Source organism: Microtus oregoni, unplaced genomic scaffold (assembly GCF_018167655.1).
Source record: "Microtus oregoni isolate MIOR12 unplaced genomic scaffold, Mior012 000024F_ref0000369, whole genome shotgun sequence".
Classification (NCBI taxonomy): domain Eukaryota; kingdom Metazoa; phylum Chordata; class Mammalia; order Rodentia; family Cricetidae; genus Microtus; species Microtus oregoni.
The window spans coordinates 9254435-9269567 of NW_024543083.1; the positions used below are offsets into that span (position 1 = coordinate 9254435).

General features: G+C 47.9%; 1 protein-coding gene across 2 annotated transcripts in view; it reads left to right on the forward strand.

The window, feature by feature from the left end:
- The first annotated feature begins 1406 nt into the window (after positions 1-1406).
- Plekha2 (pleckstrin homology domain containing A2) overlaps positions 1407-15133 on the forward strand; it is a 59563-nt gene continuing 45836 nt past the window's right edge. Inside the window, exon 1 of one of the 2 annotated variants that reach the window (XM_041673911.1) lies at positions 1407-1536. The gene's annotated coding sequence lies outside the window, so the exon portion shown is untranslated. Of the gene's footprint in view, positions 1537-14554; positions 14570-15133 lie in introns of those variants that run through there. The other variant, XM_041673912.1, reaches the window with a different exon arrangement.

Sequence of the window (15133 nt, forward strand, 5' to 3'; positions counted from 1 at the left end):
CCCCCAAAGAGTTATGCTCCTTTTACGGTAAAAATGACCATCTCCTTATAAAAAACAAAACAAAACACACACACACACACACACACACACACACACACACACACACACCACAACGCACCTTTGTGTTGGAAAGAAACACTTTGCAAGAATTGACTCACTAACCCAGATGTAGAAACTGAGGTACCGAGCGAGTCACAGATCACAAGCTGCCTAGGGGATGGGAGCCGGCTGGGATTTACCCAGCTTGAGGGTAAGGTTGCCTGAAGCCCATGTGCAGGACACCAGACCTCTACGAATGCGCAAAATTGACGTTGATGTTTATTTCAAGGGAAATGGCTCCCCCCTCAACCTTGTGTCTTTTCCTTCCTCATTCAGAGCAGAATGTTCTAAAGCAAACGTCTTTTTTCACACCTGAGCGAACTGGGCGGCTCATTTTCGCTTTGGCAATCAAAATAGAAGAGGAAGCGCCTGCGGTTTCATCACTGGAGCTTTCGGGGCGTGTGCTGCGGGCTGTCCCGCCTTCCTGCCGGATCACCTGGCTGTGGCCCTCGCCCCCCAGGTTTTGGTCCCGGCTGCCTTGCTCTACGCAGCTCTGCTGTGGGCTGGCCTTTCCTCCCGACCCGCGAATCCAGGCCTGGTCCTGCATACCCTCCCGGAGCGAATTTCACCCTGTTCCCTCCCAGAACTCTTTGGACTCATAGGGCTGACATCAGCATCCCCCAGAAGCCGCATCCCTCCGTGCCCAGTCCCTGGGCGAATCCACTATATTTAGGTTTCGGATGTTGTCCGCTTGGCTTTACTTATATTTAAATGTCTATGTCCCCACGAGGAAGGCCTGTGTCAGACCGGACAGACCTGCCCTCTACTGACTGGGGACCCAGAGCATGTTACCTAACATCTCGGAGTCTCGGTTTCCTCATCTGGCATGGGACTGATACCTATGGGTTGCTGTGTGGCTGCAGGGTGAGGGAGCAGGAGTTCTGTCCTGTCACCCTAGGCCGAACCTATCGAATCCAGGCTTCTGTTTCCCACTGAGCTCCATACTCCGAGAAGGGCCAGGCAAGCCGGGTCAGCGCCCGCCCGTAGCCCGCTGGGATTCCCGGGCGCACTGAAGATCTCAGGGCTAGGCGCTCTTCTCTCCACCCCTAAACCCAACGCCCCCTCGCTCTCTGGGGCCACCACCAGCTGGGCGGGTTGCGCCCTGCGGAGTAGGCTCGGGAAGTGCCTGTCCTGCACCCCAGCGCGGACACCTGCTGCGACAGGGCCACACACCCCCCCTCCTTGCCATCCCCTTTGCCGTCCCCGCGAGCGGTCCCCGCACCCCTCTCCTCCCCCAGAGGCCCGCGGAGCATTGTACTCACATCCGGGGCTGGGTTTTGCTTTACTGCGAAACGTAATTAACCCGGAAAAAAGATTCGAGACGGCGTGGAGGACAGCAGAGGGTGGGGGAGAAGAGAACGGCGGGACGGGCGGGGAGCCGCAGCCCCGAGGCGCAGAGCCCTGGGACCTGATGCGACCCTTGCTGCGCTCAGCGCGGTGAGTCGGGTGAAGAGGCGCAAGGGCCGGGGCACTGGCCGAGAGGAGTGGGGCGCGCGGGCTTGGTGGCGCCAGTCCGGGTGGTGCATGGCGACCGGAGGTGGCCCGAAGCTGGCGACCTCTCTAGCTCCCAGGAAAACCCCGAGGGCAGCCCCTCCTCCGAGCGCTGCTCCCCCAGGGTGACCAAGGTCGCCACCGCCAGGGGTCGGGCTGTGGGGTGGGGCGTGTGGGGGCGGTGTCCTGCGGAGCTGCATTTTCTCACGTTTGCAGCGGCGAAACTTCTCCCTGGTTCTAGCGTCCGGGTAGTAGCCCCGCAAGAACTGCCCAGGCAGCGGGTAGGGGAGGAGCACAGAGAACATCCCAGGCAAGTCTCTCTGGCACGAGTTGGGTGCTAGAGTCTCTCCCTTCTCCTTCTCCCTCATTTTTAATTTGGCGGGCCTAGAATGTTCCCCCCGGGGAAACTCCTCCTTTCGTTTGGTCCTGCCACGGGCTTCTCGCATTCCTGGCAATGGAGGTGACTTGGTGGAAAACGCAGGTCGGTGCCAGGTTAGGTAACCTTTTCGAGGGGAAGCTTGCCTTTTCTGTCTTCTTAGCGTCCTCGCATGCCTGTTCTGCTCAGTTTCAGAGACTATGTTGTTAAAATTTAAAAGGAAAAAGAAAAAGAGAGGAGGGACGAGGTTAGGTCTTATGGGAAGAAAAAAGTATCAGGGCATTCCCAGGGCACCTTGTTCGCTTCTGCCCCAGGCAGTCGTGCCCTGGGCTTTCACCTTAAAAGCTTCCTTCCTTCTTGAGCATCTTCCCATTGTAACTCCTGTCCTGGTTAGGACTCAAGAGTTTTTCAGGGGAATATAAACACTAGAGGAGGACGGGGCGGGGGGGTCCTCTGAACCAGCAGTGGCTCCTGGGGGGCACTTTGCTTTGCAGTTGGGACTGAAGTTCCAAGTCGTCCCTCCTCCCCCGTTCTTTGTTGTCTACCTCCCTCCGAGGGGAAGGACAGAGTTTGCAGCAGCAGCTAAGCAAGAGACGCTGGAAAGGGCAGAAGTTTTATCTTCATCCCAGTCGCATCCACTGACTTGTTTGGGTACTAAGACAGAAGTGAGGAGCGGTGAGCGAGAAGCTCAACCCCGTTTTTTAGGGAGTGGGCTGGAGACTAGTGGAGATCCCTGGCTGTGCAGAGCCCCTAAACTACCAAGCTGGAGAGCCCTGGTGTTTGGAGAGGCCAGAGGACGGTTTGTGTGCAGCGCAATCGTCATGGCAGATCTTAGCTTCCCTTAGGTGCTGCCTGAGTCAGGGTTCTAGCGAGAGTAACGTTTGTTGAGCAAATGAATGAAAGCTATAGCCGAGAGCAAACGGAGGAACGGTAGGACGTCAAACCGAGTCATGGGGCTTTCCTCTAGCTGATGTCTTTCTTTCGACCGACCGAGAGTCCTTTGGCTGTATTTGCAAACTTCTTTTAGAGAGTGTGGTATTCCTAGTGGAGTTTTAGCTGCCTGACGGTGGATCCTTACCCACCTCTTAGCTCGCGAGTTTGCCCAAACGGCCTGCTGTTTGGTGAAGGGTGACTGCAAACCCTTCTCTTCCCTTACATTGGCGCTTGCTGCTTCTCTCTTCTGTGTAAGGAAGTAGGGCCTGCAATCTTCCTCACGTCATCATGGTGAGCTGAACCCGTTCTCTTCAGCTTGGTATTTTCCTGGGGGTGGGGGGGGGTGGGGAACAGAATCAATCCGGAACACACGGGGCTACTGAAGAGCTGAACCTGCAATAGTGGGAAAGGGGTGGTAGGATGGACCTCAATGACAGAGAGCTTGCCTTGTGACCCCCCTTCCCAGCCCCAGAGAGGGTGGGTGAGGAAGACCAGTGTTAGCTGCTCAGTCAAGCCCCGGGAGAGCATCACTGCCTTCCTTCCAGGTGTGTGCTGAAAGTGCTGGGACACTAGACAGTCAAAACAGCAGGAGCGATACCTCTTTGATTTCCTGTCATGTTGTCATGCAGGTGCACAGCTGGGCAATGCCCCTGCTGTAGGCTCGAATGGCTCAGATTTAACTTGACATAGACCACAGCTTTGGGGTCTCAGAGAGCAACAAGGCTTTCTTTATTCTGCCCTCTCTAAGGGCTTGGTTGCTAGGACTTGGGGCTGGCTGCTGTGCTGCTCTTGGTGAGCTCTCTCCACCCTACTTTCACTTTCTTGTCTGTCTTGGTAAGCTGGACGGCACTCAGCAATCTAATCTGCTAGACTTTGGAAAGGAAGGAAGCAGAACAAACATTACAGGGTGACAGCCTGTGGGGGGAGAGAAACCCCAGCCTCGCCCAGCACAAGACCATTACCCAGAGAGAACTGGACGGACTGGGAAGAAGGGACAACTAAGGAAGAAGGACATTGTCCCTTGGGGGATTGTATTTGGAAGACCTTTGATCCAATTTTGCCTCCCAGAATCGCTCGAGTTCGAAACATGCGTTCCCACTTAACACACAGGATTAAACAACAGCACTTGCCTGGTTATTTACTGGTTAAGAATTTGCAATGCACTATTTAATTCTCAGGACGATTGTCTCTATTTCAAATGAGGAAACCGGTCTAGAAGAGTTTAGTGGTTTGTCCATGTTTGGACCCAGATTCTCCTGACTCTAAACCCTTCTAAAACTTCCTTTGACTTGTGGATGGGTAACTGAAGTCAGCCCTATTCTTTTTTTTTTTTTTTTTGTGGTCATTTTTTTTTTTGGCAAAAGTTTAAGAAGACACGTATTGATCATTGTCACGTGCTTATCTGCCTTGCCACACCCAGCCCTTCTTCCTTCCCTAAATCTAAAGACAAGGTTTAAACAGACACACCTAGGCCCTAGTATGCACTTTGCAGAAGGGCAAGAGAGGAAACAGAATGACGCTTCCTTCTCATTTGCAGTCCCTAAGAAGCTGCAGAGGGGGATGCCCCCCCAGGCGGCCTGTTTCTTGGTGTCTCCGGAGTTGGGGGCTTTCAGGTCCTGAGCACTGTGGAGCTCAGTTTCTCTGGGCTATTTATATCCCAGGTGTGGCTGCCTGCCTGCTCCACGACCTTCCCGGAAGGTGACCTGATGTGTCTTCCTTTCTTGCCTACTGCATTTTCTCCCAACAGCGAGAAAAGAGAGGTCATGAAGGTTTAAAGTAGCCCATTGGTTCTGCCTCCTTTTGTCTTCCTTCCAAAACGCTTTTCCTTTAAAATTTGCTTCTTGACTCTGTCTTCCTCCTCCCCCAAATCCTGGGATCTAGTGGAGTTTGGGCTGCCTCAGGGTCAGGGGGGCGGCACCCTTTTTGAACCTCCCCATTCCTGAAGACGTTTGCATTCCTCACCCTGGCTTCCGCTGGGGACCCTCTGGGGACGCGGGACTCGGTACATTCCCTTCTCTCCAGGGTCATTCCTCCTCTATCCTCAGTAGTTTTGCAGTGGTCACAGGAGCAAATTCCAAAGGCGAGGATACTGAAGCCGGATTCTGGAAACTCGTGCCCCCACACTTCCCAGGCTCTGCTCTTTGGCCGGGCTCAGGGGCGAGCTCTGGAGTACTGTGTGCTCTCGTTTTTCACAGGGCAGTTAGTGTGGTCGAGGCTTTGCAGATACGTGGGCACACTGCATGCGGAGCAGGCTTGAACTCTGCGGTTGCAGAGACTGCTCTTACCTCCACACCAAGGTCTGAGACCTCTGAGGTCATTTCCTATGCACTTTCTTCTCTTGCGAGGTTAGCAGATTCACGTCAGTGTCACCCTCTGGTGCTGTGGCTGTCCCTCCATCTTCTGCTCTGAGGTGGGGGGTAACAAGGGAGGACAAATCAAGAAGCACCATCTTGCCTCTTACTAGGTCATAATTCTAGAAAGTTCCTGCCTTATCAACATGGACTAATGTGAAAGAAAATCTCTAAATATGAACAAAAAAAAATCTTTAAAAAATTCTTACAAAGAAAAAAATTTTTACAAAAATCCTTTTCAGTTTACACGTGTGTGTATTTATGCATCCATGTGTGTACATGCTCAAAGAGGGCAGGAGAGGCTGCTGATCCCCGTAGCTGGAGCTGCAGATGGTTGTGAGCTACCCAATGTGGGTGCTGGGAATCAAACTCCCCTCTTCCGCCAGAGCAGCAAGTACTCTTAACTGATGATCCATCTCTCTAGCTCCAAACGAATTGTTTTTGAACTGGGATTATAGTATATTATTGTGTAGGTTTATAGGGATTATAGTATATAGTATATTATAGTATATATATAGTAGATTATAGTATTTTTTTTTTCGAGGCAGGGTTTCTCTGTAGCTTTGGTGCCTGTCCCGGAACTAGCTCTTGTAGACCAGGCTGGCCTTGAACTCCCAGAGATCCGCCTTCCTCTGTCTCCCGAGTGCTGGGATTAAGGGTGTGCACCACCACCGCTCGGCTTAGATTATACTATATTATTATAGTATATAGATTATAGCATATAGTATATTATAGTATATATATAGTAAATTATAGTATATTATTGTGTAGGTTTATAGGGATTATAGTATATAGTATATTATAGTATATATAGTAGATTATAGTATATTATTGTGTAGGTTTATATGGGATTATAGTATATAGTATATTATTGTGTAGGTTTATTTTGTAAGGTGGGCAATACCGTTTAAGGCATGATTTCTGTTACTATTTTATCCATTCCCACACCTACCAGACTAGTCTAGCAAATAAATTCCCTCATATTGCAAACCATATTAACTATTCAAGAATCAAAGAGCTGATACAGGCAGATGCCATCATTTTCTGCCTTTTTAATGGGGGGCAATGTATATGTTAGGCAAGTATTTTATAACTTAGCTACACCCTGACCCAAACTACAACATTCTTTTTTTTTCTTTTTGAGAATTTCATTTATGATATATTTTCATCAAATCCAGTCTCTATTCCCTTCTCTTCAGTACCTCTCCATGTCCCCCAACTTCATTACAACCGCTCCCCCCCACCACCACATCTACACTGCCTGCACACACATGAGCGTAGAGTCATGTACTGGAGCATGGGTTAATCATCTGTCTTGCCTCAGCTAGGGGTGGGACGTCATAAACCCTCCTCCGTCAATGCTGGGGTTTTAGCCGGCTTGATTTCATGCAGGTCTTCGGCATGTAGTCACGGCCACCGTGAGTTCACATGTATAGTGGGTACAGCGATGCCCAACAGATGTTTCAAGGCAAATGTCTATTACCTCTGGCTCTGACAGTCCTTTATTCGGCCCCCTGTCATGACAATCTCTGTGCCTTTGGGAGAGGGGGTAGAATATAGACACCCCATTTAGAACTGAGCTAGGTCCTTTTTCCTTTTAGAAATTTATTTTTATTTTATGTGCATTGGTGTTTTGCCTCCATGTATGTCTTTGTTGAGTGTTGAATCCCTGGAACTGGAGTTACAGACAGTTACGAGCTGCCATGCGGGTGCTGGAAATTGAACTTGGGTCCTCTGGAAGAACAGTCAGTGCTCTTAACTGCTGAGTCATCTCTCCAGCCCCAAGCATTCTAGGTTTTTATCTGATGAGAGTTAAGAGGCATTAACCTAAAAAAATAAAAAATAAAAAATAAAAGAGGCATTAACCTATGGGTATAAAAACAAGAACTTGGAAGGGGAGCAGTTTAATACTGTGTCCATTTAACAGAATACTATTAGGTTCTCCCCTAGGGCCTAGGACCTAAGCAGTCATGAGTCTTTTGGTCAAGTTAACAGTGTCCGCCTTGAGTTCTGTCTTGTGAAGCAGACTTTAAATCTAACCAAAAAGTGATAATTACTCCCATAACAGTTGTGCCAGTGTTGCCTGAGTGGGCACATCTTGCCAGGCCAGACATTGCTATAGCTAGTAGGGTTCATAGCGAAATAAGATCACTGAACAATTTTCCCTTCCTCTAGCACACATAGAACCTTTTGGCACTATGAAATTTAGCCAGTAAGGGACAAAGCTTCCAGGTCAGTACAAGCCTGATTTCTGCACATTCTATGACTCAAGTGCATGATGTCATTAGCCACAGGGTTGAACTATCAAGTTCTGGAGGATAGCACAAAACATTGGCCATGACCTGTAGTGTTTAGGGGCCTATGGGACCTCATTGACCAACAACTCAAAAAGAGGTAACCCACACCTGTTTTTTTTATTTGCTCCATTATGGTGTTTGAAAGAGACGTTATCTGTCTTCCTGTTACAGGGATGTTCCATTTGTGTGTGTGTGTGTGTGTGTGTGTGTGTGTGTTAGGAAACTTCTTTAGTTCTGACCAAGCCGCACCTTGCATCATCTAATAGCTCTGTAGTTTGTTTCTTTTGAGACAATGTCTCATGAAGCCCAGGCTTGCCTCAAAGTCAAGATATAGTCGAGGATGAATTTCTGATCTTCTTGCCTCCACTTCCTGAGTGCTGGGATTACAAGGATGACCTGCCATGCCCGGTTCCTGCTAGGCAAGCCCTCTACCAACTGAGCAACCTCCCCAGCTCTCTGTAGATTTTTATTTAAAATATTGAATTGTCTGTCCATCTTTTCTTTTACTTATCCAGCCAAATATCTAATTGAAGATTTTTAGATTTATTTCTGTGTATGAATGTTTTGCTTATGTGCATGTATGTGCCCCGTGTATGTGCCCCGTGTATGTGCCCCGTGTATGTGCACCGTGTATGTGCCTGTGGATTTCACTGGAATGAGGATTATGGATGGTTGTGAGTGACCATGTCAGTACTGACAATTGAAACTAGATCGCCCGCAAGAGCAACACGTTTTCTTAACCACTGAATGATCTTTCTGTCTCCTTTTTATTTTATTTTAAAATTTACTTATTCCCCCAGCTAACTTTTGACCTGTGTGTTTTAGCAAATGACTCTTGGGAGGATACTGAGCAAACCCCTGAAAACTTTTATCCTGTATGCAAATATTCTGAATGATATATTTGTCTGGGGGAAAAGCAAACTCTGCAGTATGGGGGGCCTAAAGTATTTTATTGTGCTGCCTGAGGATGTAAAACCAATGTCAATGTCTCCTGGTTGAGGGTTAACAAAAAGGACTAGTCTTTTTCACCTGTAAAAAAAAAATTACTTATTTATTAGCCAGCTTGGCTCCAAACTCCTGCATTTCAGGCATCGGTCTCCAGAGTAGATATGACCACAGGTGACATCATGTCTGGTTAGATTTTTATTTCATTATATTTTTGGCTTTTTGAGGCAAGGTCTCATGTAGCCCAGGCTGCCTTCAAACTTACTATGTAGCTGAGGATGACCTTGGTTTTCCAGCCTCTACCTCCAAGTACTGGGATGATAGGCATGCACCGCTATGTCTAGAGTAGTCATTTATTTGTTATTATTCTATTATTATTGTTGTAATGTGTGTGTATGCATGTGTGCAAGTGTATGCTTGGAGGTTAGAGGACAATCTCAGACATCGACATTCTTCAGGTGCCCTCCATCTCGTGTTTGAGTCTCTCACTGGCCTAGAACTTGCTAAGTACCCTAGGCTAGCCTGCCAGTGAGAGCCTAGGCGTCCTCCTGTGTCCACTCACCAGAGCTGTAATTCCAAGTGAGCACCACCACACCAGGGTGTTATCTGGTTCTCCCAACCTCAGGCCACCAGAAGCACAACCTCTCTTTCCTGTTAAAACTTTGGAAAGGGCTGGGGAGAGTTCTGTGTGGAGATTGAGCTCAAGTGCTCACTGCTTGTGAGAGAAGCACTCTTGCCCACTAAGGCATTCCCTCTACTGTTCCCCATGTCCCGTGTGTGTGTGTGTGGTGTGTGTGTGTGTGCGCCCTTGCACAGACCAAAGGTCAACATAAATGCCGTTTCTCAGGAACCGGCCATCTTGGATTTATTTGTATTATTTGTAATGTGTATTCATTTTCATGTCTCATTTGCATATTTGTCTGTTTGCCAGAAGTCCACAATGGGTTTCTTCCTCTCCTGTTCTCCACCTTATTATTTTAGCTCTGGAGCCTGGAACTCACTGTTTCAATTAAATTGCCTGGCCAGCAAGTCACTACTATATAAGCAAGTCTGCCTTCAATCCCAGTGCTTGGGTTACAGATGTGTGTAATCCTGCACATCTGTAATTTGTGCAGAATTGCACATCTGTAACCCTGTAACAGTTAGAGTTACAGATGTGCACCTCTGTACAAGCTCTACATGGGTGCTGGGGACCCCGAGACCTCGTGTTTCCCCAGCAAATTGCTTTACCTACTGAGAGATCTTTGCAGCTCTGCCTTCTTTTGGGAGAGTGGGTCTCTCACTGGGACCTGGAACTCACTCATTAGGTTAGGTTGGCTGGCCAGGGAGCCTGGGGATCTGCCTGCCCCTCTTTGCTATTGCTGGCAGTAGAGGTTCACAGCTCTGCACCCAGCACTTCAGGTTTAGGTGATTGAACATGCTTGCTCCATAAGGACTTTACTGTCTGAGCCGTCTCCCCAGCTCTCTCCCAGGTTTGAACAAGGAAACATCATCATGTTTCTGGTGGCTTTTCAGTGATGTTGCTGTTTTGAGTCAAGCACAGTTTGGCAGGGACCTCATGACAATTCTCCTGTTTTAGCCTCCCAAGTGCTGGGATTGCAGTCATGAGCCACCATGCCTGATTTCCCTAGGGGCTTTTATGAAGATTTCCAGTTCCTTTCTTCAGAATAGTGGGCACCTATGGATCAGATATTGCAACAAAGACACAGGCTGTAGTGTTTGGTTAGACCCCAGGACATGGGCCCTCTTAAGATGAATCTCTAAGAGTCTTTGGCAGCAGGAAGCAAGAAACCCCCAAAGGATGGAGGGAGGGTACCCTTACAGCAGGTGTCTGTCTTTGAACCATCAAGATGCTGATTTCTTAGACTGGGGTCCATGAAGTACAAAAAAGTTGCAAGAGATTACAACTTTTCGTTGAGTTGTGTTTTAGTTGAGGTTGTGTTTATGCACAACAACTGCAGTGGACTGAGAAACTCAGCTGCTGACGGGTGTGTCTGTGCTGGCTGTGTCTGTGCTGGCTAATTATCTAACTTTCTCCTCTGTGAATAAGTTAGCACATATTTACGAGAGAAAGGAAAGAAAACTGTATGCAAGAGTCCCCTGTATCGTGGTTTATAACAGTTAATATTTTGGTGACTATAAACGTAGTCTTTAAAAAAATCTGCGTATAGGAATAAGAATGGCCACACAATTGATGCAACATTTTATATCTTTGAAAAACTTGCTATGATGGGCTTCTAAAGTCCCTCAACTATATATTGACTTAGAGTGCTCTCCCTCTCTCTCTCCTCTCTCTCTCTCTCTCTCTCTCTCTCTCTCTCTTTCTCTCTCTCTCTCTCACACACACACACACACACACACACACACGCACGTACACATACAAGCATATCCCAGAAGAACTTACTTATAGTCAATGATTTTTTTAACAGTTGTACAATATTTAATATACTTGAGTGTCTCCGAATTGAATTATGACTTGATCATTGAGTTATTTGGGACGTTTTCAAGTTTTTGTTATAAATTTGATTGCAGTTTTCATCTTTCTACTTCAAATAATAAATAATTTGGATGGCATCCTGAAACTAGAATGATTTGGTCAAAGGGCAGGAACATTTTTATCTGTCTTATTGGCATACTGACAAACTACTTTTCAGGAAGGTCATCCTCTTGTCCCAGGTGTCTAAGGATCCTAGGACCCCCACCCCAACCTGCCCAAGGAAATGAAACCTGCTTTGAGCAGAGGCTTTAGCCTCATGGTGCCTCTGTCACCCACCCAGTGTGTGGTCTACTCTACTCTTGTAAGGCTCAGTTCCCCATCTCCATCAGGATGTAGGCCTATTAAAGTTTAGTTTCTGGGTTTGCGCATTCAGTGGTTGAAGAAAATATATTTTGGGGTAGGAGCCTCCAAGGGCCTCTCATTGCAGCGTAGAATGGAACAGTGGGCAGCCTTGGGCACTAACTTGGACACTTTCTCATTGCCTAGTAAATCCTGGTCAGGAATTCCAGCTGAATGACTAGTTAGCCTACTCCCTGCTACCGGTTATTAGGTAATTTCAGACAACTAACTTTTTCTAGGTTTAACTTCTCTTTCTTTTGTAAATTTAGGGTTTCACTACATAGTCCTGGCTGGCCTGGAACTACATAGACCAGGCTGGCCTTGTACTCACAGAGATTGTCCTGCCTCTGCCTGCCAACTCCTTGGATTAGACGTGCGACACGTTTTACCCTAAGGATGTAATTTATTTTCATTTATAGCAATGCTTAGAACTTAAATTCTACCTAGGACATCTGAATCATCATGAAACTTCCTGCTCAGGAAGCCTGATGCCCTGGAGGCTGAGATGTGTCTGTGTGTGTGTGTGTGTGTGTGTGTGTGTGTGTGTGTCTGTGTCTGTGTGTCTGTGTGTGTGTGAAAGTTTAAAATACATGAAATAAGAAACAAATTTGAAGACTCACCCTTCACCAGTCACCCTTGTGCGTGTCAAACTAGGAACAGTTGCATGTAAGAATATGGCCAGGCATGGGCTTGTAGGCCTTCGATCCCAGCAGAGGCCAGGGAGATCTCAGTGAATTTGGTACCAGTATGGTTTTCATAGTGAGTTCCAGCCCTTGTCTAGAAAAAAAAGCAAGTGAGTGAATGATTCATTACAACAAATATTTTTAGAAAGTAGTTTTATAGTAGGTCTCAGTGATGACAACAGAGCATACAGCTAGGTTCTAATCACATACCTTAAAAAAATTTGTTTGGTTTTACTTTATGTGTATTGAAACGTGTTTCACCTGTATGTATGCACGGTGTGGTGCCTGATGTCCAGACAGTTGCGAGCTGCCGTAGTTGTGTTGGGAACTGAACTCAGGCCCTCGGCAAGAGCAGAAGTGCTCTTAACCATAGACCATCTCTCCATTCCCATGTCATCATCTTTAACAGATGCTCTTCTCCGTGCCAAAGGAAAAAAAAATACACAAAATAGGAAGTTTTGGTATTATTTATAATATCAAAAAGCTGGCTCCTGGACTTAGTTGTTTAGTACTAGAGCTATGATTAAGTAAGTCATACGCAGTCGATGCATTAATGTTCTGGGACCATTATAACCAGTGTTGGTGAACAAATCGCGTAGTCATAACATTTCCATATTGTGCCCGTTTTCCTGTGGATCTGCTGCCTCCCACAGACTTGAGCTGTGTTAGGTCCTCTGAGGACCGCGCCCCCCATACACATATATAAACACACACACACACACACACACACACACACACACACACACACACAGTTCAGTCTGGATGCTGGAGTTCTGCTTCAGATCTTTCCTTTTGGCTCATGACAGTTCCACACTGTCATACATGCACCCAGGAAGTCCCTCAATAGAAGGAAGGTTCTGGACAAAGAGGCCCTTCTCCCAGCCGCTGTCTTGAGGAGGAAGCAGACTCTGGCCAATCCTGTAGGCTGGAAAGGGGAACTTCGAAAGCCAGTGTTCGTGGACACTGGGCTGCCCAGCTGGCCCGGGGCCAGTCAGCTTTGTTCTCCCTGACAACCGGATGTGTTCTCTTTGTCATTACACTGGCCATGGTGGCGCAGGCGTGCCATCTGAGGACTAGGGAGGCTGAGGCAGGAGTACCACCATGAGTTAGAGGCCAGCCTGGGCTACATGAAGTGAGCCAGGGCTGCACAGGGAGACCCTGTTTCAGATGGAAGTGGGGAGAGATTTTCCTGGAGTAGCCAGAGTCCTGTGACCTCTGGAATTTCTGCTTCTGGAACTGGGTTGGCGTCCAGGGAATTTGCCTAGATTTTTTGGGGGATTGGGGGTTGGGGAGATGGTTTGGTGTCTCCCCTCCTTCCCTGAAAGTTCTGTCCCTTTCCATGCACAGTGCCTCTGTCTTTCTCCTCAAGGCCCCTGCTCCTTGAACAGCCATTTATTCTCCCAGGCATTCACAGCCTCTGTCCTTCTGGCCATCACCCAGCGTGTGCTAGATAAGTCCCCAAAGCATCTCCTAACCCTTGGCTTTTTCCATTTCTCCAAACTCAAAACTTGCTCCACTTTGAGACAGGAGCTGGGTAACACCTCTAAGCAGGTGACACGGCTTTGCTCAGGGTGCCCCTCCTTCACCCCTCGGTGACCTTCTCTTCTGCTACACAGTTAGCTTCCTTTTCAGAACCCCTCCTTCTTACATCTTTTCCTTCTTCTCACCTCCTCTTCTACTTCCCTTTTAGCTTCGCTGTGCTGTTCTATCTTGACTGTTTCTGCTGTCTGTTTTATTCTCTGACCCTGCACTCCTTAAGAGTCGCCGTGAGCTCTCTAGGTGGCTGCAGCTTCTGTCCCTGTTCAGAATCCCGCCAGCACATGCCCAAACCATGGGGTTCACTGGTGTCTGCGCGTGTGCATGTGAACATATGTGACACTCGTTTCTTGGGGGGACCCTCTCGATGCCACAGGCTCATTGGAATGGGAGAGACTACACCACCCCACTTGTCGAACAAGCCTGGCCTGGAAATGTGTCCCATTGCTTCATGAGACTTGTCCCCTCTGGGCTTGGAAAGCTAGGGTAATAGATTCTCTGAGTCAGTGTTGGCTCATAGGGTCCCTTCATCGGCCATGTCACACTTTTGCTTGGCTGCAGGGCCTCCGGCTCAGGCCATGGTGAATTTTACTCTGTTGATGTAGTCAGGGCTCAGTGGTTGGATGTTATCTGGCTTTGGGGATCTGAGGGCGATATGGAGCTTTGTAGCCCTGTAGGGCTTCCGTCCTTAGTACTTCCTCCCAGTGCATGAATGCAGGCCAGGTGTCTTGGCTGTTTCTCTCCTGGGGTGTGTGTGTGTGTCTTGGGGACTCTCCCTTTCCTGTAGGCTCTTAGAGAGCATTCTGGAGAGATGAGGTGGCCAGGACAAATGACTATATATTTTTTCTTTTTTTTTTTTTTTGGTGCCGTGACTCGGATGACAAGTGACTATTGTCATGCAAGTGACTATTGTCATGTTGCCAGAGGCCTTGCTCTGACTCAGGGAAGGTGCTCAGGTTTTGGGACTTGCTTTTATTGCTTTCTGTTTATTCTCGGCACAGAAGTGAGATGACTCCAGCCAGGTGAGGCTTATCCAGGTCCTGAGATACAAGTGGTTTCACCCTCTTCCTCACTAGCCCCCTTCCACCTCCCATGCAGGGTGATGTGGGCACAGCCCAGGAATGCGTCCAGCTGATCTGCAAAATCAAATCTGTAGGCATTTGGTAGCTGTGGGAGTCTCAGCTCAGGTTGTCATGGCAAAGCCCACAGCCTGAGAGCTTAAACAATGGAAATTTATTTTCTCACTGTCTGGAGGCCAGAAGTGGAAGATCAAGGGATGTTTCAGGCCTTTCTCTTTCTCTTGATGGCTGTCTTCTCGTTTCTGGGACCATTGGGTTCCAAATGTCATCTTCAAAGATGTGGTATCAGTGGGCCAGGGCTAAATACTTGCTAAATATGTGTTAAGTATGTGCTAACTACTTCTTTAAAGACTCTGTTTGTAGCTGGGTGTGGTTGTGCATACCTTTAATTTCAGCAATTTAGCAGACTGAGGCATCGGGATTAAGAGTTTGAGGATAGCCCGGGGTAGCCTGGACTATACAGAGTGAGACCCTGTTTCAAAACAGAAAATAAACAAAAAGCCAAAA